Source organism: Equus asinus, chromosome 9 (assembly GCF_041296235.1).
Source record: "Equus asinus isolate D_3611 breed Donkey chromosome 9, EquAss-T2T_v2, whole genome shotgun sequence".
Classification (NCBI taxonomy): Eukaryota; Metazoa; Chordata; class Mammalia; order Perissodactyla; family Equidae; genus Equus; species Equus asinus.
The window spans coordinates 73,988,141-74,012,265 of NC_091798.1; the positions used below are offsets into that span (position 1 = coordinate 73,988,141).

General features: G+C 38.3%; 1 long non-coding RNA gene across 1 annotated transcript in view; it reads left to right on the forward strand.

Moving 5' to 3' along the window:
• The first annotated feature begins 20,791 nt into the window (after positions 1-20,791).
• The window catches only part of LOC139046300 (uncharacterized), a 55,910-nt gene continuing 52,576 nt past the window's right edge, over positions 20,792-24,125 (forward strand). Inside the window, exon 1 of the long non-coding RNA XR_011506143.1 lies at positions 20,792-20,902. This is a non-coding gene — a long non-coding RNA (uncharacterized lncRNA). The remainder of the gene's footprint in view (positions 20,903-24,125) is intronic.

Here is a 24,125-nt window from a genome sequence, read left to right on the forward strand (position 1 = left end):
TTTTGAAGGTAGAGTGTGCTTAGTAACTTCCTTCTAAAGAGTAGAGTATGAAAAGGAGGAGTGTCATCTTTATGGTGTAGAAATCTGACAAATACTACTTCTGCCTGGTAATCAAGGTTAACATCATCAGCGATAACTCATGTTGATGGTATGTACCCTTGATATGATGTGATGAGAATGGTATATCACTTTTGTGGCCCTCCTTTCAAAAACCCAAAACTAGTCAAGAAAAATATCAGACAAACCCCAAATTGAGGAATAGTCTATGAAATATGTGACCAGAATTTCTCATCACTATCAAGGTCATCAAAAACAAGGAAAGTCTGAGAAACTGTCACAGACTAGAGCAGGTTAAGGAGACAAGAAGACTAAAACACCATATGATATTCTAGATGACCTTGGAACAGAAAAAAGGGCATTAGAGAAAAACTAATAAGATCCAAATAAAGTATGGAGTTCAGTTAACAGTAATGTCCCAATATTTGTTATTAGTAATGTCAAATATACCCTATGAGTTTAACACAACGGGAAATTGAGTCAGGGTCTGCAGGAACAATCTGTCCTATCTTTACAACTTTTATAGAACCATAAATCTATTCTAAAATAAAAAAGTTTCTATAAAAATTAAGCAGGTAAAAGTTTCACTTTACTGTTTATAATTACTCCTGAAAGTTAGAGAAAATATGCTGTGGCATCAATAAATAGAAGCAATGAAAATGTCAAATTCTGTTCCGGGGAGAAATATGGAGAGAATTGAGCAGGAACAATTTTTATAATTCCTTATTTTTAATTTTGCTGCCCTTCCACTTCAGATACGGGTTTGGTGACAGACAAGTTAAATGATGTTGCCTATAATTCATCTAGAAAGTAAATTATAACAGGAGAAAGGGAAATAATTTTAAAGATGGACTCGCTGTTTCATCCCACACCATATCAGGTCCTCAGAATCTAAGTGACATGCCTTGGCTCATTGGTGTTGCTACTGTAATTCATTATAAAGATGGTATTCCCATCTAAGGTATTTCTATCTAACCTAAAGGATGGAGGAAATCATTAGATTACCAACCTTTATGTAGGGTTACAACTCTTATTCTCATGAAATAGGGTAAACTTTCACAGTGATGTGAAAATATAGTCCTTTTTTTTTTCTTTAAAGATATTTAACTTTTCTTGGAGGAGAGAATTGGAACTTCATTGGTAGCAGAAAACCACTTTTATGAGCTTCAGATTCTCTGGGAATTTCCCAATATTGGAGTCTTCTGAGAGAGAAGGGAGAATGAAATAATATGCTACTACCCTTGAAAATCCCCGTCACTTTGCTTTCCTGAAATAACGGGAAACTCTTGTCAGTCTTGGGCTACAAAACATTAATTGTTTACTGAACAATATTCTGGAAGTGAACTCTGATATATCATTTGGGACTTTTAAGACCTCAAGTAAAATTGAAGTCAATGCTCAGCAAAATGCAAGTCTTCCCAGGGAACAGTGATTCATGACATTCTCTCCCTGAGAATTAGGGGAACAGATGTTCTCAAACCACACACAATGGTCGCATCAACTTCAAAATGAAGTGGGGAACTGAGGCAGCTTTCCAGATAATGCTTTTCACAAAGCAATTTGGGCTTCAATTATCTTGTTGTTGCCTGGAGCTGCCAACCTTTCAAATGCTCCTCTTGGCAAATAAAACACTCACTTTTAGGGAACTTTCACAGGGAAAAGATAAGACATAAACAAATGCATGGACATAAATATGGTTCAGATATTTTAATCTACTTGAAACAGCATTGAGTTAGTTAAAAATTTTGCTAATAGAGCTTGTCATTTAAGTTAGGCAGCTGCATTAGAACTTCATTAGGAGAGGGAAAAAGGCAAAAAGGACAACTGGAGAATTCATAGAATTTCAGGTGGGAAAGTCCCATATAAAAGAAGGATCCAATAGGTCCTATTTCCTGGAATACCCCTGGTGTATTCCATGTGTCCCAGTGTCATTATTAGCTGCCCCACCCCCACCCACTTAACTCTCAAATGTTTTCTGGTTTGAATTAAATGGTCATACTATTTAGAGGTCATTGAGTCCAGCACCATTCTCTCAGTGTGATGGTCGAAAGTGCAGCAAAGCAAAGCAGGTCTAGAGAACTAATGTATACAACCATATATAATAGGATATCATTAATCAAAAAGCCCAAATTTCATATCCAGTGTTTTGTATATATATATATATATATATATATATATTTTTTTTTTTTTTTTGGTGAGGAAGATCGGCCCTGAATTAACACCTATTGCTAATCTTTCTCTTTTTGCTTGAGGAAGACTGTCTCTGAGCTAACATCTGTGCCAATCTTCCTCTACTTTGTATGTGGGACGCCATCTGAGCATGGCTTGATGAGTGGTGCGTACATCTGCTCCCAGGATCTGAACCTGTGACCCCTGGGCCACTGAAGCACAAACTTAACCACTATGCCACCAGGCCAGTCCCTCTTATCCAGTATTTTTATATAGTTTTTACAAGGGTGTAACTGTTCAGGTATCTGGATTTCAAGAAAAAGTATCCTTCTTCTCTAACAGGGAAGCACATTGAGAAATAAGGCAAGGAATAAGGCAGATAGGAAATCTAAATATCACCCATGTTACTGATAAAGGTAAGTTGTAAGATGTAGCTTAGAGTGAAAAGCAAATGAATTTCCTAATATCAGATCCAGGACTAGACAGCTTTAATAGTCATAGAAGTGCCAGACATGATTTGATATGCTTAATCCTGAAGGTAAGGCAGAGAATTCATGCTGCCTGTGGGAAAAACGATGAAGTGGGGATGGACGAGAGAGAGCAAGAGAGAGTGTGCGAGAGAGAAAGAAAGCAGAAAGGAGTTGTTTTCATAGCCGTGAAACCTTCTTTTGTTCAGGTTAGTCCTCTGCACTTAGACTAAGCGCAGAAGCATCAAGGGAAAGCGTCAGCCCTCTGCAGGTTACTCAGCCCCAGGAGAGAGGAGGAGCTGAGCCCGCTGTGCCTGGCTCTTTTGGGGCTGTACCAGTATCCCTTGGGTCTCAAATGGGTGGAGAGGGTCCAGGCTTCTCACACCAATGGAGCTCCATGGAAGGAAGCATCAGGACTGAGGGAGAAGAGTTCCTCCAAAGAAAACATCATTGATTAGGAGAAGAGAGAGAATATAAAAAGTTTTAGTGGTCTAATTCTCATGATACCAGAAAAAGCACCATTTTGGATAAGAAGTTATATTAAGTTTATGGAAAAAGTAGATGAATTTCCTAACATTGTTGTGGAGTTGGGCAGAGAAGCTGCCCTCTGAATTGCAGATCTAGTTTCCTGTTCTAACATCTACTAATACCCCAAAAGTTCTTCACCCTGGAAATGTAGTCTCCTTGCGGGCCCACTTCTCCGTTTTGATGCAGCTATCACGACGATGCCATTGACAAATCAACAGCATAGTTGGAGCTGGTGAGCTGTGGTTAGAGTTGTTTTGGGCATGAGCTGTGCTCTGTATGCAGTTGATGAATAGTCTTGGACCTGAAGACATTTTATTTTGCAGACTGATTGTTCACATTGCTTGTGGTCTCACATCACACTGTTGGAACCAATTACGTTATCTGACACAAATCATCATGTCCACAGGGTGTTCATTCTCAGTCAAAATTACAGACTTCGTATCTATCTGTGGGGAAAGTGAAAACAGGGGTGTGCTGATGAGTTTCAAAGCTGAACACACTGACATTTCTAGGGGAGGGAGAGGTAAGAAGATAACATGTTTCCCCTTAGTGGACTGAAGCCCGGACCATCAGCAGCGCGTTCTATTTACATTTAGATTAAATGCTCTTTTCCCAGCAGCTGCCCAGGCGATTACCACAGAGGGGATTTTGATCAGCTTGGTGAGAGGGGTGATTGCATTTCCTCCTCATCCACTTGGTCTTCCCTTTGGCTTCTGAGCTATGCAGGGGACTGAAAGGCAAGAGTGGTGACAGCTTCCCTGACTCAGCCTTTTTGGGGACTGCTTTGGTTTAGATGCAATTTGGTTTCAGGAGTGAGATGACTCTCATTGGGAATTTCAGGATAGGCCATCTTCTCAACGGCAAGACCACATAGAAGGGCATTTACCAAAGCAGCTGTATAAAGAGGAAAAATCAGCACTTTGGATTTGAATTCATCATTTTTCACTTTAGCTGAAAATTCAAATTCCTTTCTAGTTTTGTTTTTAGTGCCTCCTTCCACCCCCAACAAATATGGAGATTCTAAAATTTTGCATTTTTGGTAAATGTCACACAGGTCATTTCTTCTCTTAAATTCTCTTATTTGCTGTTGATTGCTCATTTTTGTTTGCTTATTTATTTATTAAACTGATAAAACAGATGACTGGAATTTTCTGCTGGTGTCCCAGACTCTTTATATGGTCACCTAGCAACTTGGATATTACACTTTCCGAATTATTTGGAGTAGCTTTGCTTGTGTACTAGATTAACTTGTGCAGTTTGTTCCAGCAAACATCAGAGAGAGAAAAAAGTCAATAGAGCACATTCCATTGTTCTTTCCCCACCAGCCCTAGGAACATCTGGTCTCATTAATCTCTAGCGCCTTTCTATATGGGGTAGATATATCCCGAGTTCCATTTATCTCAAGCATGCTCCATTGAAAACTGCTGTTGCATAGTAATGTGGGCAGATGCTTTGAAAGCAAATGGTTTTCAAAGTGTTCACAAGGAGCAGAAATGTCCAGCAGGATGAGAATGGGGCACAGTGTGGTCTACCTTATGGTCATTAGTGTGAGTGCGACTCAGGTCAGAAACAGCTGAAGGATCAGTCCCACAAATTGGGTGGTCTTAGCTTAATTTCTTACAGATTACCAATGCAGAGTAAACGGTGACAACCACAGAGTGAATTATGTTTGAGCTTCCATAAAGCGGTTTCTGAGAGTCCTAGGACTGCCATGTGGTGCAGATGCATTAGAAAATTCTCTGTTAGGAACTTTAGCAGTTAAATTACTTTAAAGTTCAAAATGAGGTTCACCTTATAAAAAATTCTGGAATAAAGCTGGGATCCTGTGTAGGCTGACTTTGATAGAATTATTGACTTTGTTTGGAATTTTATGATGAAAAGAGGATGGATCTTAGAACCACAAAGGTATAGGTTTGAATTACACTTTGGGCAAGCAATTTAACCAACTCTAACCTTGGGGAAAGTGATTTAAGCTCACTAAACCTCAGTGGCATCATATATAAAATTGGGGTAAAATTATTCACCCTCAAGCATTGTGAGGATTAAATTAGAGAACACGTGACATAATGGAAACACAGCAGGTGTATATTTTAGCTCTTTCCTCAACAAAAATGAGTGGATGAAATTATACTTCATATCCTGAGTTGATTCTTTTAAAAAACCATCAAGAGGATCAAATTACTTCATTCTTTTGGGAAGTGGAAAAAAGGAATTAGAGCAACGTCAGGAATTACTCAAGTGGTAAAATCAGGTGGTGTTGGGGATGAGCAGTGCAGAAATGGGGTAAGCAGATTAGTTTAGGTCTTGAAATAGAAGGAAAGTCGTTCAGCAGGCAATTTTAGCACAGTCCTTTTCGCTATGGGCGCATTTGCGCCTCCCTGACTTTTGCTATTCGACTAATTGTTTCTCAGTTTGCTAGAGGTTGTTTCATCATTTATCAATCCTTCCGCATGGTAAGGAATTATTTTGCACTAATATGGCAGCACATCCTTGAGAACCTGAGACTAACAGAAAGAGGAACCATTTAAAAAGTTTGTAGATTGATTATGATGTAGACCTTATTCTAGATGTGGAGGCAAACTGCTCTTCTTTCTGCAGGATTTTTAATTTTCAGGTCCAAACTCAATTTTTGCCTTTTTTCATAAAGTCTTTTCTGAATTCTCCTCTCCTTGACATTTCTTCTGTTCATTCTTTGCCCATTTATCGTCAATAGTCACAATTTAACACTCAGTTATCTACTGCCTTGAATAATTTTCTCTTATTTTGCTGATGTGATCATCTTTGTCCCATCTAGATTTTTAATGCTTCGTTGTTCTGCTATACTACTTGTCAAAACTCAAATGTAGTGCTGTTACATAAAATGTAATCAGTCTATACTTTTTGATTGATTGGCTGATGTTTTAATGTTTTACTCTCTTTTATCCTGATACCCAAAAAGAAGACATAGAGATACAGTATGGATCTTTGGTTCTCTTTCCTTCCTGGGCACAAGGAAGAAACACTTCCCAGTCCTCTTGTAGAGCTGTGTGACTAATTCTGGCCTATAAACTGTGAGTAGAAGTGACAAGTCGCTTTCAGACTGAGGCAGTGAAAAACCTACATGCCTGTGGAGGCCACATGGAAATGGGGAAGACATGAGAAAGAGCAGCATGCATCACTAAGTCAGTATCCTGAGGACAGCCGCCCAGGAGAGTCACCTGATGTTCATTGGATATGTCCTGTGAACAAGAAATGCACCCATGTCATGTTAAGTCATTGGTATTTTGAGCTTAATTAGTTTTCATAGCATAATTTACCCTCTCTCTTTTTTAAAAAATTATTTTATTGAGGTCACATTGGTTTATAACTGTAGAAATTTCAGGTGCACTTGACTAGTTGTAGCGGAGGTTGTGTTGCACCACCTAGACCTCCACTTCTGGAAAGTTCACTCATTTCTGCTGGCTGCTGGCTGTTCACAGCTGACTCTCTCTCTGGCAACTGCACTAGCTGAAGGGAGTTTCCCGGCCCAAGGTTGGCTGTCTCTACAGAGCACCCTACATTCGATGACTGGTAGACGAGGCAGCATAAGGACTCAACCATGTTGCCTCAACAGGGGACAGCTTTGAAGAAGTTGCATCAAAACTTTCTGGAGTAACTACATTTAATCCAAGTTCTCCCTCTGCCAGCTCTTGTTTCTTTCACTGCCTTACAGATGTTGTTGCCAAGGGCACGCCCAGTCAAACCTTTGCATGTGTGTATCTGCCTCGGGGTCTGTTTCTCAGGGAACCAGAACTAAGGTACAAATACAGAGTTGTTTCAAATTCCAGTAACAACTAAAAACTTATAGAGCGAAGGTAAAGGGGTGCAGTTTGAGTCCTGGGGGAGTCCTTTATCCACCTACCTTACCAAACAAACAGACTAAGGTTCAGGAGACCTCGTTTCTACTGGCAGTAACTCTGCAAATAACTTGCTGAGACTCCATTTTTCCACTTGTCAAATACGGATAGTAGCATATGCTCTAATGAGAGCAAAGAATTCTTCTGCAGCTCAAACACAAAAGTGTATAAAATATTATAATGCTTTCTAACTAAGCTATGATCTTTCCGGATTTAATCTCATTTCACCTACACCTAGACTGCCTTTGTAATGATGTCATCGCTGACTTATTTTTCTCAGCCTTTCCAGCAGACTGGAGCTCTCTCAGGACAGGAGGCATTTCAATATCTTTCAGTCTTCACTTTAGCATCTAGCGTTATGCCTCACATCAAGCAGCCCAATGCATATTTATTGACTATTCCCTTTGGGGTCCGCACACCTGGGGACAGATCTAGGAACTGTTACTTCAGAAAAGCTTTTTGATTCATTTTTGTGAAGAAAAGTGAGACAGAAGGGACATTAAGAAGACGCAGTGGGCCAACATTAGTCCCATCTCCCATTTTCACTTTAATTTGGAGAGGACAGATTAAACTCCCTCATGGAGGTATATCAACATTGTGTTTTAATGAAACATACTTCAAAAGGAAGAAAAAGTGAATCAATTTTAATCCCAAAAGGCACAAAAGTAATTTTGGCCTTAGGAGTGAAACTTAAGAAATAAAATAAACAGAGAGATAATAAAAAACCAAACAGAAAGCTTCAGGCCCCAGGCACTTGGGGGAGGAAGTTATGAGTGAAGGATGCAGTTGGAAATTAATCTCATTTAGAGCAGCGCCACCACTTCACTGATCAGAACCCATGTAGGCATTTATTCCAGAGAGAAGTTTCAGACCACAGCGTCTTTTGAAGTAGCTAATATGCAGCTGTTTTGTAAGCAAAATAGAATTATACCCCTGTTTTTGATATTTTGTTTTTGTCATCGTCTGGCTACATCTGCTGGAGGAGGCAGAGAGAGGTCACCATGATCCCAAGGGTGTCATTAATAACTAGGAGCGTGTTAAGTGGGCAAAAGCTGTGAAAAGAGGGCGGTATATCTCCTCCGATGGAGCAAAGGCCGGCATCTCTGTGTTTCCAGCACTGTATTTCAGGGCAGCATGATATCATGCAACACTTTTAATGATTTCCCCCCAATCAGAACAGGGTCTACTGAGCAGAGAAAGGAGAATTGTGCTATTGTTTTTTAGTCAATGAAAGCCTCTTATATTTGTTGGCAACACCAAAAAAATAAGTGGTCGCCATTCTATAACACACTTCAATGAAATTGCTTCAACTATTACTATTCCAGGCATTATCTCACCAGATTCATTGTGATAAATCTTCACCAGAGACAGGAAATAGAATGCCATTACAAGATGTTGTTGGAGAGCTTAACTCAGGCAGTTAGGAGAAAAGGAGCATAATTTGTCTTCCTGTGATACCGTCCAAACCAACTCTTCTGAATACTTGGCAGCCACTGAATTACAGTCTAAACCACTTTACAAGTGATTTTATTCTACTTTATAGATACATTGACTTGACATAAGTCATGTAATCAAAAAAGTGACTGTTTTAGTTATGAGATCTCCCTAGAGTTAATCCTTAGTCTAGGCCAAGAGTTGCATAGTGGGGTGTTTTTTGCACAAGATGCTCTAGAGCGTATACAAAGATTCAGTGAAATATATTTTGCTAATAGTTGCTAGGCATAGTTATGGAATGCTGGGAAACACACAGCAGAAGAAGTCCAGTTGATAGGGAAATAATTGGAAATAAAATCACTAATTTTAACTAAAGTTTTGAGTCTGCCTAAGTGAAAATGTTCAGAATTACACTTCAAGGTAAAGATCACTAGTTGTATCGCTTTGTTACAAATTGTCCCTGCAGCCATTACCTTCTCTATTTCTCCCTGACTAGCCATTGTATTACGAGTCTATTTTGCAACTTTTTTATAAATTAAAACATATGACATGGGGACGTGTAGTTGGGATTATTCTCAGTTTGGTGGGATCTTGGATCTGGGTGGGTGATTGACAGTTCAGTGTTAACCAGATTAAGTTTTAGGTCCCGATGTATTCTCAGTTGATGGCAACTCCATCCTTACCCTTGCTCAGGCCAAAAATCTTGGTGTTATCTTTGACACTCATCCTTCACACTGGATCTGTCAACTGTGCCTTCAAAAGATGTCTGAAATAATTCAGCTCCTTCTCACCACCTCCACTACTATCCCCCTGGTCCAAGTACCATTATCCTGCCCATGAGTCATTAGTGTATCTACTAACTCGTATTCTTCCTTCCATCTCTTCCCCCTTTAGTCTGTTCTCAACAGAGCGGCCAGGGTGATCCTGTGAAAACATAAGCCAGATCATTTCTTTCCTCCACCCAAATGTCCCGTATGACTTCTTATCTTACTTTGTGAGAAAGTAAAAGTTCATACTCTGACCTGTGAAACCTTACACGATCCATCCACGTGTCCTTCCTGGCACACTCCCTTACTTCCTGTGCTGCAGCCACACTGGCTTCCTCACTCTTCCTCAAATATGCTGCTAGGCAGGCCTGTCTCAGGGGCTTCACGTTTAGTCTTCTCTATGCCTCAAATGCTCTTCCTTCAGATATCCACAGGGCTAACCCTTCATTTAATCCTTTACTCAAAAATAACTCTTTTGCTGAGGTTTACCCTGGCCAGCATCTCTCTGAACACGCACACACATGCTCACACACACTTATCATCTTCTCTGCTTGATGTTTTACTCTCTGACACTTTTTACTATATAGCACTTACTAAATTAAAGAAAACAATTATCTTGTTTATTTTCTAACCCCCCCCGACACTAAAATCCAGATTCCTTGAAGGCAAAGATTTTTTACCGTTTTGCTCATCTCCTGTAATAGATGCATCTCCTGTAATAGAAGAGTTACTTGGGCAAGATAGATACTCCATAAATATTTGTGGAGTGAATGTTCCAATTCTGAGTCTAACACATGGTTTCATAGCTTCTTATGCCATGTCAAGCTCCAATTGTTCATGATGCCTTATTGTCACTCTTAGAGCTAGTCGTGTATCCATTAACTACGACAAGATACTGAATAAGGAAACTTTGAGGGGAAAGAAGTTGCATCTTTCAGCAAGCAGAGAAAATGGAGATCGACGACCTTCTTCTGGATAGTCAGTCAAAGGTTTATGGAAGTATTGAGCTGTGATTTGACTAATTGGGGAATTCTTGGAGAGTTTAACTTAGATTTGAATCACACAAGGACACGTTCTGCGCTTGATTCTTCTTCTGTGGTATTAAATATTGAATAGACTGAGAATTACTAGCAGAGTAGAGGAATAGGAAATATTTCTTGAAGAAATAACATATATTATCACTTCACTTCTGAACACAGTGAACCATTCCTCCTTGAAATAGCTGAAAACCAAGAAATAAGCAATTTCAGGGTTCTATTTTAGGTATTTCTAATTCCAATGTAAAAGACAGTGAAGTGAGCAAAGTCTACAGCAGTAAGAAAAGGTAGATCTCATGACAATTATACCTAGAATTAGAACATCTCGTGTTAGGAAAACACCACAAATTTGCCTTTCTGATAACATAACTTTGTGATACTGAAATTTCTTTAGCATCAATTCTGAGGGTCATACAGCATATAGTTAAATAGATCCAATGATGGAAAATTTACTGTATTTTGAGGCAATTTATTTCATCTTTAGACAATTTTGTTAGAAAACTCACTTATATTGACTCAGTTTCTCTTCTTGAAGTTTCCTTAGAAGATACCCAATAAATATTGTTGACTGAATGAATGCATAATTAGATTGGGTGGATTAATTTGTGAAAATGGTGACATAAGAATAAGTAGTTTGGCCATAAGACTGATAGCTCATGGCCTAGAAGTGCTCAAGGAGGCCAAAAACCTACAGGAGGTGGATATAAGAACTCACAAAGCACAATACCTTGGGATTATTTCATGTACAGAAAAATAGCCATTGCCCTTCTACGTCAAGGGGGATCTGATGACAGTTTAGTTTAATAATGTATTTATAGTGACATCTGTATGTTACCAAATAAAGATGATATTATTTAAAGAGTTTCTTAGGTAGATAAGGTAAGTTTTAACACTGCTCATAAATGTCTCCACCCCAAGCACTTAAACTTAAAAAGATACGTTGCTTAATACGGTAATTTTTAAGTTATCTGAAAAATGTATTTACATGGTAGCAACTGTTCCCCAATAGCAGTAAATAAATAAGATGTTATTGCTGTTGTGCAAATAATTCAGACTTCTAACGGCTATATGCAATTATATTAGAATCAAATCTTTTTGATGGGATAGAAATAAGGATGTGATAATATTGCTGACTTAAATGTTACAAAGGAGAGAAAATTATTAGAAGCATTTACTGAATGTGAAGTGTAAAGATGTTCAACTGAACAGAGGAAGATATCTGTATTTCCTGAAGTCGTTATATGACATTGTCAAGTCTGATGTCTGTGGTGAATTAAATGAAACTGGACTAAACTTTTGAAATTCTGCCTGTGCATTTCAGTGGCACTTACTGACATGTCATCTATGCTTTCTGACTACTCCATCTTTGATAAATATCTATATCTATATCTACCTATCTATCTATCTCTATCTACCTATAGAGATGGAGACACACACGTGTGCACATACACACACACCCATCACATATTGCAAGAAGGCCTAAATTGCATTTGCCACTAGATTTCTGTTTCCCTCTAAAATGAGAATATTTCGCATTGTCTGCAAGTTAGGAAGTCTGCTTTCTTGTCTCAGATCTGGTGCTGTAAGAAGGCCAAACATTCAATTTCTTCATATGCTTGGGGATTTTTCTGACTAAATGATTGATTACTAAGATCTTAGTTAGTTTTAATGTTTACAATATCACTATTTTATGACTAGTTTGAATTGAGAAAATCAGTCTGTGAGATGTGAATGCTGACCAAAGGATAATGGGAGTGAAATGCTATGACAATATATGCTGAATCTCTTCATTTGTGGCTCACACCCCATCCTTCTCTGTACTACTGTGCTCCAGGGGCTGCAGTCTCTGTAGACCGGATCAATAGGATCCCTTGATGTTGGAGTGAAAACAGGAGGAAGGGAGGGATGAAGAGTGAGGTTGAGGTATATATTCTCCCGCTTTCTCCCTGCAGGTCATTACTGCAGACTGGCTGTGGAACTGAAGGCTACAGCCCCTGTCAGTCAGGCCTCTCCAGATTCCAGTACCTGCTCTCTCCTCTTGCTCCTTCAAGCCTCCCTGGCTCATGTTACTAGCTCTTTGGTACTTCATTCCTCTTTGTAATTCTCTTACTCTCCAACCATATCTTTGCAAATATTTCTTTTATTAAAGTCGTTATAATTTATTCCAAGCCGTGGCATCAATTTCCTGCTGGGATCCTAATTGACTGGGAATCCAAACCCCTGGGTTGCTGCTGCAGGGAGGGATGGATATTATGTTACACAGGAAGGATGGATATAGTGTTGCAAGAGATGAAAATTGGAGTTACTGCCTCTGTCTCAGTCATCAACCAGGAGCTTCCTCTCCCTGACCAGAAGCACAGCACGTGACACCCCTCACATTGCCATGGCACAGGTGGATGAACAACAGCGACACACCAAACAGTACTGAAAGCAGAGAGAGAGAGTCTCTCACAGGATCAGAGAAAGAAAGGAAAGCTGGTCTCAGGAAGGAAACAGGATTTTGTGGTGAGCACGTAGAGAGTGAATCACCTCAGAAAGATTGCTGATCATAGAGTGAACTAGTGATGAAGAGGCTGAGGAAATTTTTTTTTTTTAAAGATTGGCACCCGAGCTAACAACTGTGGCCAATCTTTTTTTTTTTTTTTTTTTCTGCTTTATCTCTCCAAATCTCCTGGGTACATAGTTGTATATCTTAGTTGAAGGTCCTTCTAGTTGTGGCATGTGGGACACCACCTCAACATGGCCTGACGAGCCATGCCATGTCTGTGCCCAGGATCTGAACTGGTGAAACCCTGGGCCACTGAAGCAGAGTGTGCGAACTTAACCACTCAGCCACGGGTCCAGCCCCTGAGGATTTTTTTGAAAGTAGTTATAAGTCCTTAGACAAACAAGAAACAGTCCACACCAGGCCAACCTGTGCTTTAAGTGGCAAGAGGCGAAGTCCCTGAGCAGAAGTGAGCAGCCCAGGAGGAAGAGAAACTTGGGCCAGAAGAAAGACCACACATGGCAGCACCTGATTGAGAGTTCTCAGTTTTGGGTGGAAAAAACAAAAAACTTTGAACTTAATACCAGAATCCCACTGTATGGTATTTTGGTTTGTTATATGTACATTTGCTTAGTTAAATAGATACAGAGATAGATAGACGGTGGTAGATATAGAGAGAGATAGATACCTACACAGAGAGCTAAAGAATTCCATGAGAATTCCATAGCGTATATTCAGACATTTTCATACAGTCCCAAATTAAAGAGGTCTGGATTGAGTAAAACCTACCAATTTATAATCATAAGTTACGATACTTACATTTGAATGCATATTTTAAAAAGTTTGCAATCACCGAGGAAAAAAATTAAACATTGAGTGTATCCCAAGAACGGTGTGAATAACCAAAATCACATTGTCTCTGTGTGTGCGTAAAGGATGAAGCACAGTGAAGTCTCCACTTCCACCTGCCGCTCCTGCAGGCTGCATGCTTTTCCTCAGATCACCGCGTGGCTGACCCTTCACCCCTTTCCTGTCTTTCTCAAAACAGCCCCTGCTCGGTGAAACCTTGATGATTCTTTCTCTATACAATTTCAATTCCTCCACTTTCGATATTACTTTTTCATAGAATTTGTTGCTATCTTAATAATTGTCATTCTCCACCTTTATTGTAGAATATAAACTCTCTGAGGGAGAGATTTTTCTTTTGTCTGTTTTGTTTAGTGCTTTAACTCTAGAATTTAAGAAAGTTCTTGGCATAGAGTAGGAGTTTATTATTATTACTTAATAAATGAAAGGCAGGAAGGAGGGAGAGAAGGGGAAAGAAGGAAGGAAAGAAAGGAGGGAGAAGGGGATTGGGGGAGAAAGGGCTGGCTTTTGCATCTGAGGAGAGATCAGGAAGGGCTTTGTAAAGATATTACCTTTGATCCAAGTCTTGAAAGATGAGGGCTTTGTTTTTAGGTGGAAGCAGAGGGTGTTGAATGAAGAGGGGCAGTGATCCAAATGGCATGTCTGTCATCTGGATTTGAGTGCAGCTCAGTCACAAATGTTTAATTGGATCCCTCACTTAACAGCAATTTCCTATCACTAGAAGTGTTCAAGCAGATTCTGGATGAAAAGTACTTGGGGAAGGTTTAGAGCACAGTTCTCAACTGGTGATTTTTCCCCGAGGGGAAATTCTGCAAGAGTGGAGACACTTTTCGTTTTCACCCTGTTGGAGGATGCTATTAGTATCAAGTGGGTAGAGGCCAGGGATACTGCTAAACATCCTACAACGCACAGGACAGTCCCCCACAACATGGAGTTATCTGGCTCAAACTGTGAATGGTGCCATGGATGAAACTCTGCTTTAGAGGGAACTGATGAGATTTAGACTGACTCCTACCCTCTGTGCCAACCAAAAGGGTCTGAGATTTTCTTTAAGGCTGGGATTTTTTAAAAACTAATTTCATTGAGATGTACAGAAGAATTAAGTGCACCCTGATTATGATTGTAAAAAAATCTGAGTGCCCCTTAAAGTATGTGTTAATCTTTTTGCATATGATTGTTACAGAGCTCATTGAGCCTCATATTTTTCTGTAGCGCTTACTTATGGAATTTTTAGAAAAAAACAGCCACCTTGAAATTACAACCCGGTGGAGCTTCCCAAGTTAATGGATAGAAACGTGAGTGTCATTGCTATCATAATGAGGACAACATCTGGTCATCTGAATTTTCATCTCCCAGCAACACACGTCCCAAGTGCTGAGACAGCAGGAGGCTAACGTTTGCAAAGCCATTTTGTATTTCAAAATCAACTTAGATGAGAGGGCAAAATACTACAGGAGTTAAATTAAAAACTGATTTTCAGCAAAGAAAAATAATAAGGACTTCTTTGTTAATTTTGAAAAATGTTTTCTCTCTTTTGTTACCCCAGTTAGGAAGTTGCACAGCGAGTGATGTTACAAAGATCAAAGCCCCTGGAATATCGCAGATTACCAGATAGAAATTGTGTGAATGGGAAAATGTATTTTTAAACCAGCCATTCCTTTCTGAGCTCTGTCGCTTACAGGAATGTATGAGAAGATTCTCCTTGCTATTTTGAGTGGTTTAGAGCAGGGGACATTTTCCTGAACACACATCTCAGTGCTGCGTAGACTCAATCCCCAGCTCGACAGCTCTCTTAAATGAAATGCAACCTGTGCTGTACCTCATCTCCCAGTATCTCAGCCCTGGCTCACATCTCCTGTGAGGTTTATTTATACAAAGATGCATTCTGGGGTCCTGATCTATTTTCCTGACACCAGTTCAGACATGCCTAAGACCAGTCATTACCATCCAGATTTTAGCACTAACCCTTGAGAGGCAAAGAGATTACCAATAGGCAGTCCGCCTGAAGTGTGTGGGTTGCATCTAATAGACTTTAAATTGGGCAATCTGGCTGAATATCTATATTATAAATGGAACAAAGCTGACGCCAACAAGCCTGAAGACTTCAAAACCTAAACCTAAACACAACCCAGGGCATCTCTTCTCAGGCACAATCTCTTCTCTGCTCCTGTCCCTTTATACCTTTCCAAACTTGGTTAGTTTTGTGAGTTGATTCAGATCTAATTTTCTTCTGCTTTTCCTTTTTTCAAAAGAGAATCCCCACAGGATATATTAATAAATTACTGTAGAAAACAGATCATCAGTCTATTCAATTGGAGAATTCTAAATACGGTTATGAATTTACTTATCACAAATTCTAGTGAACAATGTGCTTGAGGAAATGTAGCACCTCACCTTCAAGCTGTCTTTTTTTATTTTTAAATTAATAACTTTTTTTCTGAGCAGTTTTAGGTTTACAGTAAAATTGGGCAAAAAGCATTGAGTTTCCATATTACTTTCCACCTCCTCAACATATGCACACAGTTTCCGTTATTGTGAACATTTTGCATTAATGTGGAACATTTATTACAATTGAAGAGCCAGTATTTACAGATTGTTACTACCTGAAGTTCATAGTTCACCTAAGAGTTCACTGTTGGTGTTGTAGATTCGATGGGTTTGGACAAATGTCTAATGTCCTGTATCCACGATTACAGTATCACACAGAATAGTTTCACTGACCTAAAGACCTCATGTGTTTTACCTATTCATCCTTCCTCCCACCTCTGCACTCCCGGCAACAACTGATCTTTTTACTGTCTCTATAGTTTTGCCTTTTCCAGAACGTCATACAGTTGGAATCACACAGTATGTAGCCTTTTCACATTGGCTTCTTTTACTCAGTAATACACATTCTCAAGGCTAGACAGCTCATTTCTTTTTATTGCTAGATAATATTCCATCGTGTGGATGTACCACAGTTTATCTATCTTTTTTTAAAATTAAGGAACATAAGCAATATAAAATTTTTTAAAGAAAAATCAACGTAAGATTGTTATTTTTACAAATGTTTAATTATTTTTAGGTTTCTAAAAAAATCGTGAGACGACATTGAATGAAACAATCTGATATGGGGACTTCAACATTGCCTGATAAGGTTTAGTGGCAAAGAAAATACTGGATAATTTGAAGCACATCTTCCTCTTTAGACTAGTATTTAAATCTAAAGTCCTGTGAAAATCACACAAAATAGATTTGTTTTTTATGGGAATCAGTTATGCGAACAAAGGTTTTTTAGGGATAAACAGGTTCCTCAACATATACACATCTAATTGACTTCAAATTGGACAATCTGGTTTAATATCTATATTATAACGGAACAAAATTGATGCCAACAGGCTTGAAGACCCCAAAACCGAAACCTAAACGCAACCCAGGGCATCTCTTCTTAGGCGATTGGCAAAACCATTAGTCTCTAAGGCATAATTAGATTCTTCTTGCTTCTTTAATGCTGGGTATATCTTTCTGCAGTCAAACTTTTCTTCACTCTTTCAAATCCTAGAAACAGAAAGCTAAATGCCTAAAGCTTTTATTAGTAAGTAATTAGGAGTTCAGATCTGTAGCAACTGTTTGAAAGATTAGTCTAATACCTGGTGCTCTGTGTAAAAGTTGGAACTAAGAAGCAGCAGAATGAACTGAATGAAAGTGTTTCCAGTGGGTCCTGAGTCAGTGGCACGACACTTTACAAGCCAGCGTGTTGTCTCCATGTAGACTGCTATTGGATGTATGTGAGGGACAACAGAACACAATGTTGGTTGTTGCTTATAAACTGAAAGCAACTATCAATAACAATTGGCTAAGAGTTTTATTAACTCACCACAGCTGGAACTTAGTGCCCTTTTCCTTTTCCCTCTCTTAGCTCTAAGTAGTATATTTTCTAATTATTACAGGAAACTCTTAAGAAGTCGTGCTTTAAAAAACTCACGGGGTTGATAATCAATGCTGTAGACATAGCATCTAATCTTTTCTGCACAATTTTCATTTTCAAGGCTCTATCTAAGCTTCCTTTTCCTCTTTCTGCTAATATTGTAAGACAGCGTCTTGTATGTGCTAATATCTCTTATTAACACATTAGACCTATGTAAATAAAATTATAATAATTGACAGTCAAAAAACAAAAATTGAGACAATAGCAAAACCTACCGAAATCCTGAATGGGAGAACTTAACACTATAAGTGTATAGTGTGTGTGTGTGGGGGGGGGGGGGGTATGAAGGGTAGCACCTTGAGAACTAGATTAAAAGTTTATTTCGAAAGTGGAAAATAATGGGAGGGGACTTGTCCTATGAAATGTTTTCATTCTCTAAAATCTGCTTTAATTGTTAATATAGTTGAAATAAAGTAAATTTGCATCCGTACACACAGACATACACATACACACACACGCATACACACACACAATCTATGAAGAAAAGACCTAAACTTTTAAAAAAGATAGAAAGTATGGGAGAATATTTTATACTCTTTTATTAAGGAAAGCCTTCCTAAGCAAGATATACCACAAAACTCGGAAGGCATAGAACAGAAAATCTCTGTGCTTAAAGACATTGAATTAAAATTTTTATGAATGATAAAGTGTATATTAAGTAAATTTAAAAGACAAAGAACAGACTTAGAAAATATTTGCAATATCTTTAGCAAGTCAAGAATTATGGTCCATAATATATGAACAGTGCCTAAAAATAACAAGAGAAAGACAGCCCATTCAAAACAAGACAAAACTTGAACAGGGAATTCACGGAAACTATAAAGGGCTACACTACATATGATTAAATGTTAAATTTCACTAAGTCAGAAGCAAACTAACCAAACAAAAGAACTTACACTCCCGGACTCTTTCCTCTCTATCAGTTTTAGCACAAATTGCAAAGATTGGTAACACCCATTTATAAGCATGGAAGAAAAGGAGACACACACTCTTGCTGGCAAAGATTGAGGACAACTGGGAGCATCCATGAAATGTTAAAATGCACAAACCCTTCGACAGGGCAATGTTTTTGTTCTTGGATTTGATCCTAGAGTAATATGCAACTAAGCACAAAGATCATCTGCCTATAAACACACAGCATTGGTAGTAGTAAAATTTGGAACCAAGCAATCAATAAAAGAATGTTTAAAAACACTATAATATGATGTAACTGTTAAATGAGGTAGATGTATATGTTTTTCTATGAAAATATGCTTAGGATATTTTGTTGAAGAATTTAAAGTACAAATTTCAGATAAAATATAATCAAAGCTTGTGAAGTATATATGAGTATGATATTTACTAATATATGATGTACATTCACATGCACACATATATCACTATAAGCAAGAAATAAAAAGTCTAGAAGGCAAAGAACCAAATGTTAGTAATCATCACCTTGGGGGATGACATTGGGGTGGACTGCAGCTTTCCCTTCTAGATTGTATTTAAAAAACAAGATGGGTAATGTATGAATTTTATTTTCCTTTCATTTTTCTGTATTTTGCAAAAAGCTAAAAATATGTGTTTAAAACATAACTAAAATAAAACATAAACCAGTATCACAACTTGGGAAATATCCCAGATCTTACATTTGAATATGAAAGAAAATGCAGATGCGCAGCACAATGTAATCTTAGCGTTCAAATTACATTTCTAGATCTCTAAATAGCTTCTTTTAAAATCGTTGAAATGCTTCTTCTAGGGAAATTGCTGAGCTTGTTTGTATTGAAGGACCGCGATACTGGACATTGTATTCAAAGAGATGGTCCAAAAGCGGCCCAGAGGCACGTCTCAGCAGAGTTTCCCTCTCTCTTTCTTAATATCCTAAAACCTTATCCTGATCACCGAGGAAATGAGATTCAAAATGATCAGATATAAAATGATGTTAACATTTTGGTCATTTAAGAGCAGGGTGAACACAGAATTGCTGAGAATTTGCTGCACTAATCTTGGCCTGAACACTTTTGAGAGTCTGGTCTCCATTCTGTCTGATACAAAGAAGGTCTGTGGAAGTGCTCAGTTGGAACAAGCAGGAATGAAGTGTGTCTCTGTGATTTCCTGTCTCTCCCCCACCCCCTTTTTTCCACAGAGATAGGTCTTTTGGTGAAAAGACATCTGTGCTTTCTTCTTTCTCTTCAAGACTGAATGTCATGATTTAGGACACACAAATGTAATTTCAACTTTGACTGCCTGCTGGTTTATTTCATGCACCTGCTTTTGGAGGAAGGAGAGACAGGATTTTAAGAGGACATTTTGAGGCCAGAGCTGACATTTGACCTGATGTATCCCACAGGAACGTGGAAAACAAAAGCACTTATTCATAATGGGTGATTTAAACAACGGAGGAACATGTTTGCAATTATATTTACATATCAACACATGGACCAGTTTCTTTCCTTGTTATTTTATCTTTTACTTAAGTAGTGAAAAGAAAAGGTAAAAATGCTTCTTTTGTGTTTATATCCCTTTAGCAAAGCCTGTATTGGTTTATAAGTTAAACTTTGTTTCTTGGTTTTGGATTTTTTTAACGTCTCTATGTAACATTCTCTTTAGTTTTTGGAGTTAGGAATAAACTGCCTATGAAAATCTGCATATATAATTTTCAGTGTCTGTGAATTTAATTGCTTCTTGCTAAAATATTGTGTATTAAAATTTTTCCTTTCATATCTGAGTATTAAACAATTCCAGATATGGAATTGTTATAAAGAGACAACCTAAAGAGTTTTTCTAAAAGTCTGACAGTGAATATATTGAAGATTAATTGAACAAACAGCTCATGGTCCTTAAATTGCTGTCAGTAATGAATGGTTATGCAGTCCAAGTTAATTGCCAAGTCCTTAATTTGTTTTAGGAAAAAAAAATTGATTAAAAAAATCAAAACCAAAGAGCAGACAAAGTAGATGTTTAATAAAAATAGATTACCCTCAGCTTCTTGTGTTGCTCATCAAAGGACATGGATTTCTCCACCTTTGATGGCTTGAATTAAAGCAGTCCATCTCTACTACCACAGAACCAAAGCTGTCCCAAATAACCAATTCCTTGAGGACTGTGAGTTATAAAAGCAAAGCATGAAAAAAAAGTAGGAAACTCCGGATTGTAAATACAAGAGTAATGTTCTGGCTTCATGGTGACACCGTGAATTTGCTAAAATTGATGAACAGCAGATGTCCTGAAACTTGTGAAAACATCTGCAACAATCCCTTGAAGGTAAGAAAATAATCTGATTAATTTCCTTTTTTTGTTTTGTTCTGTGTTTTCCTTATAAGTTGTTTTTCAACCAAGTAGCCTTTCTTTCCATCATTCCTGTGTGCAATTCGGTAAAATACGAAGTTTCACAGTTCCAGAATATTGTTGCAGATGGATAAGTCCGATGATTTGTATTTGTCCTTTAGTTACCAGCGCCTTCTGCTACCACCATAGATATTAAACTTGTCTTTTAATCTCTGAATATTTTCTATGCTTGTTTTCTTAGTTGGTAAGACAAAATGACATGAAAACAAAAGATAAGTTATTGGGAGAATATATCTATTTTTTGATAAGGTGCTTTCTTCCTGGAATGGGGTCATATTTGGTGGCAATTAGGCCATGTAGGTGAAGCAGAAGCCTATTTCTGGGAGGTTCCTTCTGTGGCCTTCTATTGTTGAGCAGTCAACTTGAATCTGCTGAGAAGGAGCACACACCAAGCCTCCTGGGAGGGTCCTCCCCCTTTTCTCTTTTGTAAAGCTCAGGGCACTTCTGCTTCTCGGAAAAGTTAATAATGTGTCAGATTGAGTTGTATATTTTCTGGGAATCCATAAAATAGAGGCATTTACCCCGAGACAAACTGACCATATTGTGGTGCACACAGTTCTAGCTGAGAAGAGTGAATAAAAAGAACTCTTCCGAAAGAAACACTGTTTTGTCTCATGCTGAGATGGAGGAGTAAACTGAGAATCCATGAAACCACATAGAATTAAGTTCTGTCCTCTTTTATTCTACTTTTCCTGGCCAGGGGTTCTCCATTGCCTACAGCTCAGTAAAAAGTAACCTCAGAATGGTAACCTCTGGGACAAAGAGCTTCCATTTTCTTTGATTTAAGATCACTCTTATGCCTTTATTTAGTCTATACTATTCATCTTCAATCTGAAAAGGGATTTGCCAACACTACACCTAAGCTGCTTTTTCTCTTCAAATTCAGTCTCTCCTACTTCTCTCTTCCTGATTCATTCTCTTAAGACTTCAATGACAATGACTGAGCTTAGCATAAAAGGAGAAAAAAGGAATCAACTCTTTAAGGTATCAAAAAACAGACAGACAGGCAAAAATAACCATCCACTCCATGACTGGTGCTGCCTTTGAGGGTCTTTCTCTGATACTCTCAGCTGTTTAGTTAACAGGAACCTCCAGGTCTCCATAGCCTTGAAACAGCTGGAGTTGTGCTGTGCATCTCTTGAAGGTTTGCCTGAATGACAGCTGGTTTCACTGTAGAACTGCAATCCGATCATCTAAATCCCTCACCAGACAATGAAAAAAAGAGAAAGCCTCCCATAGACTATTCTAATCAAAAGAAACAGCCCAGGGTGAGTCTACTGCAGAGGAAATTGTTTGCTAAGGCTTCTCTGCGGAAGTTCACATTAGACCACGGATTGAGACAAGTACAAAATCATCTTACTCGTGGACAAAGTCCCACCGATAGCCAAAAATATAAAAAAATGAAAAAAAAAAACACCTCCTCAGAAGAGGTGAAGGAGAGCCTGAGACTTTCTCTGCAGAAAGCTGAAGAGGAGGTAAACCAGAAGATATGAACTGAAAGTTTCCACCAGCTTAAAATGAGATTAATGATGCTGGCTCAGTGAGTCAAAAGAAAGATTTCTTGGGCTCTCAAGGTCTGGTAGTAGTGCTCCTTTATTCAGAGAATAGCATGAGAACAGGACCCATGGTCAGGGAAGAGCTGCAATGGGTTGAGGGTAGGGCTAAATTTATAAGGCATAGGTATGTGAGTTATTTATTTACAAGACAAAGGAAATATCATGTAAAAAAGTTGTTAAAATGGTATCAGTGCAGGTGGAGTCTGGTTATCTGGTGGTCGTATGAACTTTGGATACGAGTCAGGTCGAATCAGGTCAGGACGTCCTCTACTTCCCGGAGAACGATATAGAGATGGGTATGTAAGGCCAGCCGGTCTTGGTCTTGTCTCCCTGGGGCAACCTTGATCTTCAACAATTAAGCCTCTGATTTGACCTCACCATAGTACTGTCTCATCCATTGGACCTTGCCTTGGAAGAATTTTACATCTCCCATGTCCCAAATCAGTAAACTGAGAACCAAAACATTACAGCATTGAGCAAGGATACTTAGAAGAAGCCAAGGAGGAGAAGAAATAAAGGCTTAGGGGTTTTGTGAATTCAAAAAAAACACCAGGCAGGCAAGCAAAATCTGAACCATTAGCAGAGTCTCATCAGACCAAAATTAAAATTACTTATGATATGTCTGTTATTTGCAAGGCATTTGGTTAGTGCTATGTTGGAACCTGTGTGAATAAGATGCAATTTCTGATTCAGAGAACCCAGTGTCCAGTGAAGGAAACAGACATAGACACATAATGATAGAAAGGAGCTACTAAAAATTTTGGAGAGTGGAGCTTAGAATCAGAAAGCAATAAGGCATAGCTCAAGGTCTACAAATCCCACTTAACGAAAGACCTTTCCCTCCTTTCTCCCCATCGAGCCAGGTTTCCGTGATATTTATACCACAGTTTTGGTGCCTCTTCACCACCTCTTATCTCTGGACAGAAGATGTTAGCCCTCCTGTCCTCCCCATAGAATAATTTCTACATGATTGCTCCTCTGATTCAACTATATAACACATACTGGAGGACCATTGTGTGCTGAAGACTATACTAGCTTTTATGCCTAAATCAAGAGAAACTGCAACTACAGTTGTTAAACTGAAGATTATTTCAATCTTCCCAGAAAAATACAACATAGAAAATTAGGAAAGTGCTTAAAAATAATATTAAAAAGTAGATAAAATTTAGATATGCAAGTGTGTTTTGAAACCAATTTGCCAGATGTTCATATTAAAAGACACAGTATTATCTGTGGTCTTTTAATGGGAGTATCAATAAGCTCACAGTTATTCTATAGACACACACACACAGACTCGATTTTGCTGTACATATCGCTAGAGTAAAAACACTCTTAAAAATAGAAATTGCTACAACCTTTTTTCCCTCTTCATTTATTTTTTAAATTAATCAATTGAAAGTGTTGATTTTTAAACATTTTTAAAACTCCTGAATTGAAAGCTCACAGATGGATACAAAAATAAGAACTAAATTAGGTTGCTGAAATGTTCTGACATATCCTTAAAAGAGTATAAGTATTACGATTTTTAAAATTGCACATGGAATATTTTGGTCATATTGCCAGAGGAGTGAGTTCCTTTTAAA